Genomic DNA, 20,862 nt, shown 5'->3' on the forward strand with positions numbered 1-20,862 from the left:
CCAGATAGCGGTGTACTTATTTCCATGTTTATGCAGATGGCGGTGTAGATATTTCCATGTTTATAGAGATAGCGGTGTAGATATTTCCATGTTCCTACTGATGGCGGTGTAGATATTTCCATGTTTACAGAGTTCGCGGTGTAGATATTTCCATATTCATACAGATGTCGCTGTAGATATTTCCATGTTTATACACATAGCAGTGTAGATATTTCCAACTTTATACACATAACGGTGTAGATATTTCCATGTTTACAGAGATAGCGGTGTAGATATTTCCATATTAACACACATAGCGTTTTAGATATTTCCATGTTTACACAGATAGCGGTGTAGATATTTCCATGTTGATACAGATGGCGGTGAAGACATTTCCATGTTCATACAGATAGCGGTGTAGATATTTCCATGTATATAGAGATAGAGTTGTGGATATTTAGATGCTTACACACATAGCGGTGCAGATATTTCCATGTTTACACAGATAGCGGTGTAGATATTTCCAAGTTTTTGCAGATAGCCGGGTAGATATTTCCACTTTTAGACAGATAGCGGTGTAGATATTTCCATGTTTAAACAGATAGCGGTGTAGATATCTCCATGTTCCTACAGAGGGCGGTGTAGATATTTCCATGTTTATACAGTTGGCGGTTTAGACATTTCCATGTTCATACAGATGGCGGTGTAGTTATTTCCATGTTTATACAGATAGCGGTTTAGATATTTCCATCTTTATACACATAACCGTGAAGTTATTTGCATCTTTTTAGAGATAGCGGTGTAGATATTTCGATTTTTACACAGATAGCGGTGTAGATATTTCCAAGTTTACACAGATAGCGGTGTAGATATTTCCATCTTTAAACGGATAACGGTGTAGATATTTCCATGTTTTTACAGATTGCAGTGAAGATATTTGCATGTTTATACAGATAACGGTGTCAATATTTCCATGTTTATACAGATAGCGGTGTAGATATTTCCATGTTTATACTGATAGCGGTGTATCTATTTCCATGTTTACATAGATAGCGGTGTAGATATTTCCACGTTTATAGAGATAGCGGTGTAGATATTACCATGTATATACAGATAGCGGTGTGGATATTTCCATGTTTATAGAGATAGCAGTGTAGATATTTCCATGTTCCAACAGATGGCGGTGTAGATATTTCCATGTTCATACAGAAGGTGGTGTAGATACCGGTGTAGATATTTCCATGTTCCTACAGATGGCGGTGTAGATATTTCCATGTTCATACAGATGGCGTTGTAGATATTTCCATGTTTATAGATATAGCGGTGTAGATATTTCCATGTTTAGCCAGATAGCGGTGTACTTATTTTCATGTTTATACAGATGGCGGTGTAGATATTTCCATGTTTATACGGATAGCGGTGTAGATATTTCCATGTTCCTACAGATGGCGGTGTAGATATTTCCATGTTTATAGAGTTGGCGGTGTAGATATTTCCATATTAATGCAGATGGCGGTGTAGATATTTCCTTGTTTACACAGATAGAAGTGTATATATTTCCATGTTTATACAAATAGCGGTGTAGATATTTCCATGTCTATTCAGATAGCGTTGTAGATATTTGCATGTTTATACAGACAGCGGTGTAGATATTTCCATTTTTATACAGATAGCGGTGTAGATATTTCCATGTTTATACAGATAGTTGTGTAGATTTTCCCACGTTTACACAGGTAGCGGTGTAGATATTTCCATGTTTATAAAGATAACGGTGTATGTATTTCCATGTTTATGCAGATAGCGGTGTAGATATTTCCATGTTTATACAGATAGCGGTGTAGATACTTCCATGTTTTTACAGATAGTGGTGTAGGTATTTCCATCTTTATAGAGTTGGCGGTGTAGATATTTCCATGTTCATGCAGACGGCGGTGTACCTATTTCCATGTTTCTATAGTTGGCAGTGTAGATATTTCCATGTTCATACAAATGGCGGTGAAGATATTCCCATGTTTACACAGATAGCGGTGTAGATATTTCCATCTTTATACACATAACGGTGTGGATATTTCCATGTTTTTAGAGATAGCGGTGTAAATATTTCCTTGTTTACCCAGAGAGCGGTGTAGATATTTCCATGTTTATGCAGATAGCGGTGTAGACATTTCCATGTTTATACAGATAGCGGTGTCGATATTTCCATGTTTATACAGATAGCGGTGTAGATATTTCCATGTTTACACAGATAGCGCTGCAGCTATTTTCATGTTTATACAGATATCGCTGTAAGTATTTCCATGTTTATACAGATAGTGGTGTAGTTATTTCCACGTTTATTGAGATAGCGCTGTAGATATCTCCATGTTTATAGAGATAGCGGTGTAGATATTTCCATGTTTACACAGATAGCGGTGTAGATATTTCCGTGTTTACACAGATAGTGGTGTAGATATTTCCATGTTTATATAGTTGGTAGTGTAGATATTTCCATGTTCATACAAATGGCGGTGAAGGTATTTCCATCTTTATACACATAACGGTGTAGATATTTCCAAGCTTTAAGAGATAGTGGTGTAGATATTTCCAGGTTTACACTGATAGGGTTGTAGATATTTCCATGTTTAACCAGATAGCGGTGTACATATTTCCGTGTTTATACAGATGGCGGTGTAGATATTTCTATGTTTACACAGATAGAAGTGTAGATATTTCCATGTTTACACAGATAGCGGTGTAGATATTTCCATGTTTACACAGATAGAAGTGTAGATATTTCCATGTTTACACAGATAGCGGTGTAGATATTTCCATGTGTATAGAGATGGCAGTATAGATATTTCTGTGTTTATACAGATGGCGGTGTAGATATTTCCATGTTCATGCAGATGGCGGTGTATGTATTTCCATGTTTGTAGAGATGGCGGTGGAGATATATCCATGTTTATAGAGATAGTGATGTAATTATTTCCATGTTTATACAGATAGCGGTGTAGATATTTCCATGTTCATACAGATGGTGGTGTAGATACTTCCATATTCATACAGATGGGGGTGAAGGTATTTCCTTCTTCATACAGATAGCGGCGTAGATCTTTCGATGTTCATACACATGGTGGTGTAGATATTTCCATGTTCATACAGACAGTGGTGTAGTTATTTCCATGTTGAAACAGATGGCGGTGTAGATATTTCCATGTTCATTCAGATGGCGGTGTAGATATTACCATGTTTATACAGATGGCGGTGTAGATATTTCCATGTTTATTCATATGGCTGTGTAGATGTTTCCATCTCTATACAGATGGCGGTGTAGATATTTCCATGTTTATTCATATGGCTGTCTAGTTATTTCCAAGTTTATTCATATGGCTGTGTAGATATTTCCATCACTATACAGATAGCGGTGTAGATATTTCCAGGTGTATGGAGATGGCGTTATAGATATTTCTGTGTTTATACAGATGGCGGTGTAGCTATTTCCATGCTCATACAGATAGCCGTGTAGATATTTCCATCTTTATACACATGGTGGTGTAGATATTTCCATGTTCGTACAGATGGCGGTGTATGTATTTCCATGTTTATAGAGATGGCGTTGTAGATATTTCCATGATTATAGAGATAGCGGTGTAGATATTTCCATGTTTATAGAGATAGCGGTGTAGTTATATCCCTGTTTCAGAGATAGCAGTGTAGATATTTCAATGTTTATACAGACAGCGGTGTAGATATATCGATGTTTATGGAGATAGCGGTGTAGTTATTTCCATGTTTATACAGTTACGCTGTAGATATTTCCATGTTTATATGGATAGCAGAATAAATATTTCCATGTATATACAGATAGCGGTGTAGATATTTCCATGTTTATTCATATGGCTGTGTAGATATTTCCATCTCTATACAGATGGCGGTGTAGAAATTTCCATATTTATACAGATTGCGGTATAGATATTTCCATGTTCATAAAGATAGCGGTGTAGATATTTCCATCTTTATAAGGTTGGCGGTGTAGATATTTCCATGTTCATACACATGACGGTGTAGATATTTCCATGCTCATACAGATAGCAGTGTAGATATTTCCATCTTTATACACATGGCGTTGTAGATATTTCCAACTTCATACTGATGGCGGTGTATGTATTTCCGTGTTTATAGAGATGGCGGTGTAGATACCTCCATGATTATAGAGATAGTGGTGTAGATATTTCCATGTTTATAGAGATAGCGATGTAGATATTTCCCTGTTTCGCAGATAGCAGTGTAGATATTTCCATGTTTATACAGATAGCGGTGTAGATATATCCATGTTTATTGAGATAGCGGCGTAGTTATTTCCATGTTTATACAGATAACACTGTAGATATTTCCAAGTTAATACGGATAGCGGTGTAAATATTTCCATATATATACGGATAGTGGTGTAGATATTTCCATCTTTATACAGATGGCAGTGTAGATATTTCCATGTTTATAGAGATGGCAGTGTAGATATTTCCTTGTTTATACAGATAGCGGCGAAGTTATTTCCATGTTCATACAGATAGCGGTGTAGATATTTCCATGTTCATACAGATGGCGGTGAAGATATTTGCATGTTCATACAGATGGCGGTGTAGATATTTCCATGTTCATACAGATGGCGGTGAAGATATTTCCGTGTTCATACAGATGGCGGTGTAGATATTTCCATGTTCTTACACATGGTGGTGTAGATATTTCCATGTTCATACAGATGGCGGTGTACATATTTCCATTTTCATACAGATGAAGGTGTAGATATTTCCATGTTTATACAGATAGCGGTGTAGATATTTCCATGTTCATAAATATAGCGGTGTAGATATTTCCATCTTTATAATGTTGGCGGTGCAGATATTTCCATGTTCATACAGATGGCGGTGTAGATATTTCCATGTTTATAGAGATGGCGCTGTAGATATTTCCATGTTTATACAGATGGCAGTGTAGATATTTCTGTGTTTATTAAGATAGCGGTGTAGGTGTTTAAATCTGCATTCAGATAGCGGTGTAGATATTTCCATGTTTATACACATGGCGGTGTAGATGATTCCATCTTTATAGAGATGTGGGTGTAGTTATTTCCATGTTCATACAGATGGCGGTTTATATATTTCCATGTTTATAGAGATGGCGGTGGAGATATTTCCATGTTTATAAAGATGGCGGTCTAGATGTTTCCGTTTTTATACACATAGCTCTGTAGTTACTTCCATGTTTATAGAGACTGCGGTGTAGATATTTCCATGTTAATTCAGATAGTGGTGTAGATATTTTCATATTTATACAGATAGCTGTGCAGATATTTCCATGTTCATACAGATGGCGGTGTAGATATTTCCATGTTCATACAGATGGCGGGGTAGATATTTCCATGTTCATACAGATGGAGGTGTAGATATTTCCAAGTTCATACACATGGTGGTGTAGATATTTCCATGTTCATAGAGATGGCGTTGTAGATATTTCCATGTTCATACAGATGGCGGTGTAGATATTTCCATGATTATACAGATGGCGTTGTAGGTATTTCCATGTTCATACAGATAGCGGTGTAGATAGTTCCATGTTTATGCAGATGGCGCTGTTGATATTTCCATGTATATTCATATGGCTGTGTAGGTATTTCCATCTCTATACAATTGGCGGTGTAGATATTTCCATGTTTATGCAGATGGCGGTGTAGATATTTCCATGTTTATTCATATGGCTGTGTAGATATTTCCATCTCTATACACATAGCGGTGTAGATATTTCCATGTGTATGGAGTTGGCGGTATAGATATTTCTGTGTTTATACAGATGGCGGTGTAGATATTTCCATGCTCATACAGATAGCGGTGTAGATATTTCCATCTTTATACACATGGCGTTGTAGATATTTCCATCTTCATACAGATGGCGGTGTATGTATTTCCATGTTTATAGAGATGGCGGTGCAGATACTTCCATGATTATAGAGACGGTGGTGTGGATATTTCCATGTTTATAGAGATAGCGATGTAGATATTTCCCTGTTTCACAGATAGCAGTGTAGATATTTCCATGTTTATACAGTTAGCGGTGTAGATATATCCATGTTTACAAAGATAGCGGTGTAGTTATTTCCATGATTATACAGATAACACTGTAGATATTTCTATGTTTATACGGATAGCGGTGTAAATATTTCCATGTATATACGGATAGTGGTGTAGATATTTCCATGTTTATGCAGATGGCAATGTAGATATTTCCATGTTTATAGAGATGGCAGTGTAGATATTTCCTTGTTTATACAGATAGCACTGTAGATATTTCCATGTTCATACAGATAGCGGTGTAGATATTTCCATGTTGATACAGATGGCGGTGAAGACATTTCCATGTTCATACAGATGGCGGTGTACATATTTCCAGGTTCATACACATGGTGGTGTAGATATTTCCATGTTCATACAGATGGCGTTGTTGATATTTCCATGTTCATACAGATGAAGGTGTAGACATTTCCATGTTTATACAGATGGCGGTGTAGATATTTCCATCTCTATACATATGGTGGTGTAGATATTTCCATGTTTATTCATATGGCTGTGTAGATATTTCCATCTCTATACAGATGGCGCTGTAGATATTTCCATGTTTATTCATATGGCTGTGTAGATATTTCCATCTCTATACTGATAGCGGTGTACTTATTTCCATGTGTATGAAGATGGCGGTATTCATATTTCTGTGTTTATACAGATGGCGGTGTAGATATTTCCATGCTCATACAGATAGCGGTGTAGATATTTCCATCTTTATACACATGTCGTTGTAGATATTTCCATGTTCTTACATATGGCGGTGTATGTATTTCCATGTTTATAGAGATGGCGGTGTAGATACTTCCATGATTATAGAGATAGTGGTGTAGATATTTCCATATTTATAGAGATAGCGATGTAGATATTTCCCTGTTTCAGAGATAGCGGTGTAGATATTTCCATGTTCATACAGATAGCGGTGTAGATATTTCCATGTCCATACACATGGTGGTGTAGATATTTCCATGTTTATTCATATGGCTGTGTAGATATTTCCATCTCTATACAGATGGCGGTGTAGATATTTCCATGTTCATACAGATGGCGGTTTAGATATTTCCATGTTTATAGAGACGGCGGTGTAGATATTTACATCTTTATAGAGATGGCAGTGTAGATATTTGCAAGTTCATACAGATGGCGGTGTAGATATTTCTATGTTTATAGAGATAGCGGTGTAGACATTTCCATGTTTACACAGATAGTGGTGTAGAAATTTCCATGTTTATATATTTGGCAGTGTAGATATTTCCATGTTCATACAAATGGCAGTGAAGGTATTTCCATGTTTATATATTTGGCAGTGTAGATATTTCCATGTTCATACAAATGGCGGTGAAGGTATTTCCATGTTTATACACTTAACGGTGTAGATATTTCCAAGTTTTAAGAGGTAGTGGTGTAGATATTTCCATGTTTACAGAGATAGCAGTGTAGATATTTCCATGTTTATCCCGATAGCGGTGTACATATTTCCGTGTTTATACAGATGGCGGTGAATATATTTCTATTTTTATACAGAAAGCGGTGTAGATATTTCCATCTTTATACACATAACGGTATAGATATTTCCTTCTTTTTAGAGATAGCGGTGTAGATATTTCCATGTTTACACAGATAGCGGTGGAGTTATTTCCAAGTTTACACAGATAGAAGTGTAGATATTTCCATGTTTATACAAATAGCGGTATAGATATTTCCATCTTTATACAGATAGCGGTGTAGATATTTGCATGTTTATACAGATAGCGGTGTAGATATTTCCATGTTTATACAGATACCGGTGTAGTTATTTCCATGTTTTTACAGTGAGCGGTGTAGATATACCCACGTTTACACAGGTAGCAGTGCAGATATTTCTATGTTTATATAGATAGCGCTGTATGTATTTCCATGTTTATGCAGATAGCGGTGTAGATATTTCCATCTTTAAACAGATAGCGCTGTAGATATTTCCATCTTTATACACTTACCGGTGTAGATATTTCCTTCTTTTTAGAGATAGTGTTGTGGATATTTCCATGTTTACACTGATAGCGGTGTAGATATTTCCATGTTTACACAGATAGAAGTGTAGATATTTCCATGTTTATACAGATAGCGGTGTAGATATTTCCAAGTCTATTCAGTTAGCGGTGGAGATATTTGCATGTTTATACAGACAGCGGTGTAGATGTTTCCAATTTATACAGATAGCGGTGTAGATATTTCCACGTTTACACAGGTAGCGGTGTAGATATTTCCATATTTAAATAGGTACTGGTGTATGTGTTTCCATGTTTATGCAGATACCGGTGTAGATATTTCCATGTTCCTACAGATGGCGGTGTAGATATTTGCATGTTCATACTGATGGCGCTGTAGATATTTCCATGTTTATAGAGATAGCAGTGTACATATTTCCATGTTCGTACAGTTGGTGGTGTAGATATTTCCATGTTTACACAGATAGCGGTGTAGATATTTCCCAGTTTATGCAGATAGCGGTGTAGATATTTCCACTTTTATGCAGATAGCGGTGTAGATATTTCCATGTTTATACAGAAAGCGGTGTAGATATTTCCATGTTCCTACAGATGGCACTGTAGATATTTCCTTTTTTATAGAGTTGGTGGTTTAGACATTTCCATGTTCATACAGATTGCGGTGTAGATATTTCCATATTCCCACAGATGGCGGTGTAGAAATTTCCATGTTTCCACAGATGGCGGTGTAGATATTTCCAAGTTAATACAGTTGTCGGTGTAGATATTTCCAAATTCATACAGATGGCGGTGTAGATAATTCCATGTTTATACTGATGGCGGTGTAGATATTTCCATGTTTATACAGATGGCGGTGTAGATATTTCCATGTTTATAGAGATAGCGGTGTAGATATTTCCATGTTCCTACAGATGGCGGCATAGATATTTTCATGTTTATAGAGTTGGCGGTGTAGATATTTCCATATTCATACAGATGGCGGTGTAGATATTCCCATGTTTATACAGATAGCAGTGTAGATATTTGCAACTTTATACACATAACGGTGTAGATATTTCCATGTTTTAAGAAATAGCGGTGAAGATATTTCCATGTTTACACAGATAGCGGTGTAGATATTTCCATGTTTACACAGATAGCAGTGTAGATATTTTCATGTTTAGACAGATGGCTGTTTAGATATTTCCATGTTTATAGAGATACCGGTGTAGATATTTCCATGTTTACACAGATAGCGGTGTAGATATTTCCATGTTTACACAGATAGCAGTGTAGATATTTCCATGTTTGTACAGATAGCAGTGTAGATATTTCCATGTTCATAGAGATATTTGTGTACATATTTCCATCTTTATAGAGATAGCGGTGTAGATAATTCCATGTTCCTACAGTTGTTGGTGGAGATATTTCCAAGTTTTTGCAGATAGCTAGGTAGATATTTCCACTTTTAGGCAGATAGCGGTGTAGATATTTCCATGTTTAAACAGATAGCGGTGTAGATAACTCCATGTTCCTACAGAGGGCGGTGCAGATATTTCCATGTTTATACAGTTGGCGGTTTAGACATTTCCATGTTCATACAGGTGGCGGTGTAGTTATTTCCATGTTTATACAGATAGCGGTTTAGATATTTCCATCTTTAACAACATAACCGTGAAGTTATTTGCATCTTTTTAGAGGTAGCGGTGTAGATATTTCGATTTTTACACAGATAGCAGTGTAGATATTTCCATGTTTACACAGATAGCAGTGTAGATATTTCCATCTTTACACGGAGAGCGGTGTAGATATTTCCATGTTTTTACATATTGCAGTGTAGATATTTGCATGTTTATACAGATAACGGTGTCGATATTTCCATGTTTATACAGATAGCGGTGTAGATATTTCCATGTTTATACAGATAGCGGTGTAGATATTTCCATGTTTATACAGATAGCGGTGTAGATATTTCCATGTTTATACAGATGGCTGCGAAAATATTTCCATGTTTATAGAGATAGCGGTGTAGATTTTTCCATGTTTACACAGATAGCGGTGTAGATATTTGCATGTTTATACAGATAGCGGTGTATCTATTTCCATGTTTACACAGATAGCAGTGTAGATATTTCCATGTTTACACAGATAGCAGTGTAGATATTTCCATCTTTACACGGAGAGCGGTGTAGATATTTCCATATTTTTACAGATTGCAGTGTAGATATTTGCATGTTTATACAGATAACGGTGTCGATATTTCCATGTTTATACAGATAGCGGTGTAGGTATTTCCATGTTTATAGAGATATCGGTGTAGATATTTCCATGTTTATACAGATGGCTGCGAAAATATCTCCATGTTTATAGAGACAGCGGTGTAGATTTTTCCATGTTTACACAGATAGCGGTGTAGATATTTGCATGTTTATACAGATAGCGGTGTATCTATTTCCATGTTTACACAGATAGCAGTGTAGATATTTCCATGTTTACACAGATAGCGGTCTAGATATTTCCATGTTCATACAGATGGCGGTGTAGATATTTCCATGTTCATAGAGAAGGTGGTGTCGATATTTCCATGTTCATACAGAAGGTGGTGTAGATACCGGTGAAGATATTTCCATGTTACTGCAGATGGCGGTGTAGATAATTCCGTGTTCATACAGATGACGGTGTAGATATTTCCATGTTCATACAGACGGCGGTGTAGATATTTCCATGTTTATGTATATAGCGGTGTAGATATTTCCATCTTTACACAGATAGCGGTGTAGATATTCCCATGTTTACACAGATAGCGGTGTAGATATTTCCATGTTTATACAGATAGCGGTGTAGTTATTTCCATGTTTACACAGATAGCGGTGTAGATATTTCCATGTTCATTCAGATGGCGTTGTAGATATTTCCATGTTTATATAGTTGGCAGTGTAGATATTTCCATGTTCATACAGATGGCGGTGAAGTTATTTCCGTGTTTATACACATAACAGTGTATATATTTCCAAGTTTTAAGAGATAGCGGTGTAGATATTTCCGTGTTTACACAGATAGCGGAATAGATATTTAAATGCTTATACAGATAGCGGTGTTGTTATTTCCATGTGTATACAGATAGCCGTGTAGATACTTACATGTTCTTACAGATGGCTTTGTAGATATTTCCATGTTTATACAGACAGTGGTGTAGATCTTTCCATGTTTATGGAGATAGCGGTGTAGATATTTCCATATTTATAGAGATAGAGGTGTAGATATTTCCATGTTTACACAGAGAGCGGTGTAGATATTTCCAAGTTTATGCAGATAGCGGTGTAGATATTTCCAATTTTATGCAGATAGCGGAGTAGATATTTTCATGTTTATACAGAAAGCGGTGTAGATATTTCCATGTTCCTACAGATGGCGGTGTAGATATTTCCATGTTTATAGAGTTGGCGGTACAGACATTTCCATGTTCATACATATGGCGATGTGGATATCTCCATGTTTATACAGATAGCGGTGTAGATATTTCCTTGTTTATAGATATGGCGGTGTAGAAATTTCCATGTTTATCCAGATGGTGGTGCAGATATTTCCATGTTTATATAGTTGGCAGTGTTGGTATTTCCGTGTTCAAACAGATGGCGGTGAAGTTATTTCCATGTTTATTCAATTAACGGTGTAGATATTATCAAGTTTTAAGAGACAGCAGTGTAGATATTTCCATGTTTGCACAGATAGCAGTGTAGATATTTCCATGTTTAAACAGATGGCGGTGTCGATATTTCCATGTTCCTAAAGACGGCAGTGTAGATATTTATATTTTTATAGAGCTGGCGGTTTAGACATTTCCAAGTCCATACAGATGATGGTGTAGATATTTCCATCTTTATAAACATAATGGTGTAGATCTTTTCATGTTTTTAGAGATAGCGGTGTAGATATATCCATGTTTACACAGATATCGGTGTAGATATTTCCATGGTTATATAGATAGCGGTGTATCTATTTCCATGTTTATACAGATAGCGATGTAGATATTTCCACGTTTAAAGAGATAGCAGTGTAGATATTTCCATGTATATACAGATAGCGGTGCAGATATTTCCATGTTTATAGAGATAGCGGTGTAGATATTTCCATGTTCCTAGAGATGGCGGTGTAGAGATTTCCATGTTCATACAGAAGGTGGTGTAGATACCGGTGTAGATATTTCCATGTTCCTACAGATGGCGTTGTAGATATTTCCTATTTCATACAGATAGCGGTGTAGATATTTCCATGTTTATTGCCATAGCGGTGTAGATATTTCCATGTTTATCCAGATAGCGGTGTACATAATTCCATGTTTATACAGATGGCGGTGTAGATATTTCTATGTTTATACAGAAAGCGGTGTAGATGTTTCCATCTTTATACACATAACGGTGTAGATATTTCCTTCTTTTTAGAGATAGCGGTGTAGATATTTCCATGTTTACACAGATAGCGGTGGAGATATTCCCATGTTTACACAGACAGAAGTGTAGATATTTCCATCTTTATACAAATAGCAGTATAGATATTTCCATCTTTATACAGATAGCGGTGTAGATATTTGCATGTTTATACAGATAGCGGTGTAGATATTTCCATGTTTATACAGATTGTGGTGTAGTTATTTCCATGTTTTTACAGAGAGCGGTGTAGATATTCCCAGGTTTACACAGGTAGCGGTGCAGATATTTCCATGTTTATATAGATAGCGGTGTATGTATTTCCATGTTTATGCAGATAGCGGTGTAGATATTTCCATGTTTATACAGATAGCGGTGTAGATATTTCCATCTTTATACACTTAACGGTGTAGATATTTCCTTCTTTTTAGAGATAGCGTTGTGGATATTTCCATGTTTACACAGATAGCGCTGTAGATATTTCCATGTTTACACAGATAGATGTGTAGATATTTCCGTGTTTATACAGATAGTGGTGTAGAAATTTCCATGTCTATTCAGATAGCGGTGGAGATATTTGCATGTTTATACAGACAGCGGTGTAGATATTTCCATTTTTATACAGATAGCAGTGTAGATATTTCCATGTTTATACAGATAGTGGTGTAGGTATTCCCACGTTTACACAGGTAGAGGTGTAGATATTTCCATGTTTAAATAGATACTGGTATATGTGTTTACATGTTTATGCAGATAGCGGTGTTGATATTTCCATGTTCATACTGATAGCGATGTAGATATTTCCAAGTTCCTACAGATTGCGGTGTGGATTTTTCCATGATAATACAGAAGGTGGTGTAGATACCGGTGTAGATATTTCCATGTTCCTACAGATGGCGGTGTAGATATTTGCATGTTCATACAGATGGCGGTGTAGATATTTCCATGTTTATAGATATAGCGGTGTAGATATTTCCATGTTTATCTAGATAGCAGTGTACTTATTTCCATGTTTTTACAGATTGCGGTGTAGATATTTCCATGTTTACACAGATAGCGGTGTAGATATTTCCATGTTTATACAGATAGCGGTGTAGGTATTTCCATGTTTATAGAGATATCGGTGTAGATATTTCGATGTTTATACAGAAAGCGGTGTAGATGTTTCCATGTTTATACAGATGGCTGTGTAGATATTTCCATGTTTATAGAGACAGCGGTGTATATATTTCCATGTTTACACAGATAACTGTGTAGATATTTCCATGTTTACACTGATAGCGGTTTAGTTATTTCCATCTACATACAGATAGCGGTGTAGATATTTCCCTGTTTATACAGATGGCTGTGTAGATATTTCCATGTTTATAGAGATAGCGGTGTAGATATTTCCATGTTTACATATATAGCGGTGTAGATATTTCTATGTTTACACAGATAGCGGTGTAGATATTTCCATGTTTATACAGAGAGCTATGTAGATATTTCCATGTTTATAGAGATATCGGAGTACATATTTCCATGTTTGTACATATAGCGGTGTAGACATTTCCATGTTCATACAGATGGCGGTGTATGTATTTCCAGGTTCATGCAGAAGGCGGTGAGGATATTTCCATCTTTATACTGATAGCGGTGTAGATATTTCCATGTACACACACATAGCGGTGTAGATATTTCCAAGTTTATACAGATAGCGGTGTAGATATTTCCATGTTCATACAGATGGCATTGTAGATATTTCCATGTTTATATAGTTGGCAGTCTATATATTTCCATGTTCATACAGATGGCGGTGAAGATATTTCCATGTTTATTCACATAAAGGTGTAGATATTTCCAAGTTTTAAGAGATAGCGGTGTAGATATTTCCGTGGTAAAACAGATAGCGGAATAGATATTTCCATGTTCATACAGATAGCGGTGTAGATATTTCCAAGTTCCTACAGACTGCGGTGTAGATATTTCCATGTTCCCACGGATGGTTGTGTAGCTACTTCCATGTTTATACAGATAGCGGTGTAGATATTTCCATGTTTACACAGATAGCGGTGTAGGTATTTTCATGTTTACACAGATAGCGGTGTAGATATTTCCATGTTTATACAGATAGCGTTGTAGATAATTCCATGTGTATACAGATGGCTGTGTAGGTATTTCCATGTTTATAGAGATAGCGGCGTAGATATTTCCATGTTTACATAGATAGCGGTGTAGATATTTCCATGTTTATACAGAAAGCGGTGTAGATATTTCCATGTTTATAGAGATATCGGAGTACATATTTCCATGTTTATACATATGGCCGTGTAGACATTTCCATGTTCCTGCAGATGGCGGTGTAGATATTTCCATGTTCCTGCAGATGGCGCTGTAGATATTTCCATGTTTATAGAGTTGGCGGTTTAGACATTTCCATGTTCATACAGATGGCGATGTAGATATTTCCATGTTTATACAGATAGCGGTGTAGATATTTCCATCTTTATACATATAACGGTGTAGATATGTCCATGTTTTTACAGATGGCGGTGTAGATATTTCCATGCTCATACAGATGGCGGTATAGATATTTCCATGTTTAAACAGATAGTGGTGTAGATATTTCCGTGTTTACTCAGATAGCGGTGTAGATATTTCCATGTTTACACAGATAGCGGAGTAGATATTTCCATCCTTACACAGATAGCGGGGTAGATATTTCCATGTTTATACGGATAGCGGTGTAGATATTTCCATGTTTATAGAGATATCGGTGTAGATATTTCCATGCTTATACAGATAGCGGTGTAGATATTTCCATGTTTATACAGATGGCTGTGTAGATATTTCCATGTTTATTGAGATAGCGTTGTAGATATTTCCATGTTTACTCAGATAGCGGTGTAGATATTTCCATGTTTATACAGATAGCAGTGTATCTATTTCCATGTTTATACGGATAGCGGTGTAGATATTTCCACGTTTATAGTGATAGCAGTGTAGATATTTCCATGTATATACAGATAGTGGTGCAGATATTTCCATGTTACTACAGATGGCGGTGTAGATATTTCTGTGTTCATACAGATGACGGTGTTGTTATTTCCATGTTTATATATATAGCGGTGTAGATATTTCCATATTTAAATAGATACTGGTGTATGTGTTTCCATGTTTATGCAGATACCGGTGTAGATATTTCCATGTTCCTACAGATTGCAGTGTAGATATTTGCATGTTTTTACAGATAACGGTGTCAATATTTCCATGTTTATACAGATAGCGGTGTAGATATTTCCATGTTTATACAGATAGCGGTGTATCTATTTCCATGTTTATATGGGTAGCGGTGTAGATATTTCCACGTTTATTGAGATAGCGGTGTAGATATTACCATGTATATACAGATAGTGGTGTGGATATTTCCATGTTTATAGAGATAGCAGTGTAGATATTTCCATGTTCCAACAGATGGCGGTGTAGATATTTCCATGTTCATACAGAAGGTGGTGTAGATACCGGTGTAGATATTTCCATGTTCCTACAGATGGCGGTGTAGATATTTCCATGTTCATACAGATGGCGTTGTAGATATTTCCATGTTTATAGATATAGCGGTGTAGATATTTCCATGTTTATCCAGATAATGGTGTACCTATTTCCATGTTTATAGAGATAGCGGTGTCAATATTTCCATGTTTCTACAGATGGCGGTGTAGATATTTCCATGTTTACACAGATAGCGGTGTAGATATTTCCATGTTTATAGAGATAGCGGTGTAGATATTTGCATGTTCCTACAGATGGCTGTGTAGATATTTCCACGTTTATACAGATAGCGGTGTAGATATTTCCATCTTTATTCACATAACGGTGTAGATATTTCCTTCTTTTTAGAGATAGCGTTGTAGGTATTTCCATGTTTACACAAATAGCTGTGTAGATATTTCCCTGTTTACACAGATAGAAGGGTAGATATTTCCATGTTTATACAAATATCGGTGTAGATATTTCCATGTCTATTCAGATAGCGGTGTGGATATTTGCATGTTTATACAGACAGCGGTGTAGATATTTACATTTTTATACAGATAGCGGTGTAGATATTTCCATGTTTATAGAGATAGTGGTGTAGATGTTCCCACGTTTACACAGGTAGCGGTGTAGATATTTCCATGTTTATAAAGATAACGGTGTATGTATTTCCATGTTTATGCTGATAGCGGTGTAGATATTTCCATCTTTATACAGATAGCGTTGTTGGTACTTCCAAGTTCCTACATATTGCGGTGTAGGTATTTCCATGTTCATACAGAAGGTGGTGTAGATACCGGTGTAGATATTTCCATGTTCCTACAGACGGCGGTGTAGATATTTGCATGTTCATACAGATGGCGGTGTAGATATTTCCATGTTTATAGATATAGCGGTGTAGATATTTCCATGTTTAGCCAGATAGCGGTGTACTTATTTTCATGTTTATACAGATGGCGGTGTAGATATTTCCATGTTTATACAGATAGCGTTGTAGATATTTCCATGTTCCTACAGATGGCGGTGTAGACATTTCCATGTTTATAGAGTTGGCGGTGTAGATATTTCCATATTAATACAGATAGTGGTGTAGATATTTCCATGTTTGTAGAGATCGCGGTGTACATATTTCCCTATTTCACAGATAAGTGTAGATATTTCCGTGTTTATACAGATAGCGGTGTAGATATATCCATGTTTATAGAGATAGCAGTGTAATTATTTCCATGTTTACACAGATAACACTGTAGATATTTCCATGTTTATACGGATAGCGGTGTAGATATTTCCATGTTCATAGAGATTGCGGTGTAGATATTTCCATGTTCATACAGATAGCGGTGTAGATATTTCCATGTTCATACAGATGGCGGTGTAGATATTTCCATGTTCATACAGATGGCGGTGTAGATATTTCCATGTTCATACAGATGGAGGTGTAGGCATTTCCAAGTTCATACACATGGTGGTGTAGATATTTCCATGTTCATAGAGATGGCGTTGTAGATATTTCCATGTTCATACAGATGGCGGTGTAGATATTTCCATGATTATACAGATGGCGTTGTAGATATTTCCATGTTCATACAGATAGCGGTGTAGATAGTTCCATGTTTATGCAGATGGCGCTGTAGATATTTCCATGTATATTCATATGGCTGTGTAGGTATTTCCATCTCTATACAGATGGCGGTGTAGATATTTCCATGTTTATGCAGATGGCAGTGTAGATATTTCCATGTTTATTCATATGGCTGTGTAGATATTTCCATCTCTATACACATAGCGGTGTAGATATTTCCATGTGTATGGAGTTGGCGGTATAGATATTTCTGTGTTTATACAGATGGCGGTGTAGATATTTCCATGCTCATACAGATAGCGGTGTAGATATTTCCATCTTTATACACATGGCGTTGTAGATATTTCCATCTTCATACAGATGGCGGTGTATGTATTTCCATGTTTATAGAGAAGGCGGTGCAGATACTTCCATGATTATAGAGACGGTGGTGTGGATATTTCCATGTTTATAGAGATAGCGATGTAGATATTTCCCTGTTTCACAGATAGCAGTGTAGATATTTCCATGTTTATACAGGTAGCGGTGTAGATATATCCATGTTTACAGAGATAGCGGTGTAATTATTTCCATGATTATACAGATAACACTGTAGATATTTCTATGTTTATACGGATAGCGGTGTAAATATTTCCATGTATATACGGATAGTGGTGTAGATATTTCCATGTTTATACAGATGGCAGTGTAGATATTTCCATGTTTATAGAGATGGCAGTGTAGATATTTCCTTGTTTATACAGATAGCGGTGTAGATATTTCCATGTTCATACAGATAGCAGTGTAGATATTTCCATGTTCATACAGATGGCGGTGTACATATTTCCATGTTCATACACATGGTGGTGTAGATATTTCCATGTTCATACAGATGGCGTTGTAGATATTTCCATGTTCATACAGATGAAGGTGTAGACATTTCCATGTTTATACAGATGGCGGTGTAGATATTTCCATCTCTATACATATGGTGGTGTAGATATTTCCATGTTTATTCATATGGCTGTGTAGATATTTCCATCTCTATACAGATGGCGGTGTACTTATTTCCATGTTTATTCATATGGCTGTGTAGATATTTCCATCTCTATACTGATAGCGGTGTACTTATTTCCATGTGTATGAAGATGGCGGTATTCATATTTCTGTGTTTATACAGATGGCGGTGTAGATATTTCCATGCTCATACAGATAGCGGTGTAGATATTTCCATCTTTATACACATGTCGTTGTAGATATTTCCATGTTCTTACATATGGCGGTGTATGTATTTCCATGTTTATAGAGATGTCGGTGTAGATACTTCCATGATTATAGAGATAGTGGTGTAGATATTTCCATGTTTATAGAGATAGTGATGTAGATATTTTCCTGTTTCAGAGATAGCGGTGTAGATATTTCCATGTTCATACAGATAGCGGTGTAGATATTTCCATGTCCATACACATGGTGGTGTAGATATTTCCATGTTTATTCATATGGCTGTGTAGATATTTCCATCTCTATACAGATGGCGGTGTAGATATTTCCATGTTCATACAGATGGCGGTTTAGATATTTCCATGTTTATAGAGACGGCGGTGTAGATATTTACATCTTTATAGAGATGGCAGTGTAGATATTTGCAAGTTCATACAGATTGCGGTGTAGATACTTCCATGTTTATAGAGATAGCGGTGTAGACATTTCCATGTTTACACAGATAGTGGTGTAGAAATTTCCATGTTTATATATTTGGCAGTGTAGATATTTCCATGTTCATACAAATGGCAGTGAAGGTATTTCCATGTTTATATATTTGGCAGTGTAGATATTTCCATGTTCATACAAATGGCGGTGAAGGTATTTCCATGTTTATACACTTAACGGTGTAGATATTTCCAAGTTTTAAGAGGTAGTGGTGTAGATATTTCCATGTTTACAGAGATAGCGGTGTAGATATTTCCATGTTTATCCCGATAGCAGTGTACATATTTCCGTGTTTATACAGATGGCGGTGTATATATTTCTATGTTTATACAGAAAGCGGTGTAGATATTTCCATCTTTATACACATAACGGTATAGATATTTCCTTCTTTTTAGAGATAGCGGTGTAGATATTTCCATGTTTACACAGATAGCGGTGGAGATATTTCCAAGTTTACACAGATAGAAGTGTAGATATTTCCATGTTTATACAAATAGCGGTATAGATATTTCCATCTTTATACAGATAGCGGTGTAGATATTTGCATGTTTATACAGATAGCGGTGTGGATATTTCCATGTTTATACAGATACCGGTGTAGTTATTTCCATGTTTTTACAGTGAGCGGTGTAGATATTCCCACGGTTACACAGGTAGCAGTGCAGATATTTCTATGTTTATATAGATAGCGCTGTATGTATTTCCATGTTTATGCAGATAGCGGTGTAGATATTTCCATCTTTAAACAGATAGCGCTGTAGATATTTCCATCTTTATACACTTACCGGTGTAGATATTTCCTTCTTTTTAGAGATAGTGTTGTGGATATTTCCATATTTACACAGATAGCTGTGTAGACATTTCCATGTTTACACAGATAGAAGTGTAGATATTTCCATGTTTATACAGATAGCGGTGTAGATATTTCCAAGTATATTCAGTTAGCGGTGGAGATATTTGCATGTTTATACAGACAGCGGTGTAGATGTTTCCAATTTATACAGATAGCGGTGTAGATATTTCCACGTTTACACAGGTAGCGGTGTAGATATTTCCATATTTAAATAGATACTGGTGTATGTGTTTCCATGTTTATGCAGATACCGGTGTAGATATTTCCATGTTCCTACAGATGGCGGTGTAGATATTTGCATGTTCATACAGATGGCGGTGTAGATATTTCCATGTTTATAGATATAGCGGTGTAGATATTTCCATGTTTAGCCATATAGCGTTGTACTTATTTCCATGTTTATACAGATGGCGGTGTAGATATTTCCATGTTTATAGAGATAGCGGTGTAGATATTTCCATGTTCCTACTGATGGCTTTGTAGATATTTCCATGTTTATAGAGTTCGCGGTGTAGATATTTCCATATTCATACAGATGTCGGTATAGATATTTCCATGTATATACACATAGCAGTGTAGATATTTCCAACTTTATACACATAACGGTGTAGATATTTCCATGTTTACAGAGATAGCGGTGTAGATATTTCCATATTAACACACATAGCGTTTTAGATATTTCCATGTTTACACAGATAGCGGTGTAGATATTTCCATGTTTATACAGATAGCGGTGTAGATATTTCCATGTATATAG

The sequence above is a fragment of the Gorilla gorilla genome, chromosome 16, assembly GCF_029281585.2.
Source record: "Gorilla gorilla gorilla isolate KB3781 chromosome 16, NHGRI_mGorGor1-v2.1_pri, whole genome shotgun sequence".
NCBI lineage: Eukaryota > Metazoa > Chordata > Mammalia > Primates > Hominidae > Gorilla > Gorilla gorilla.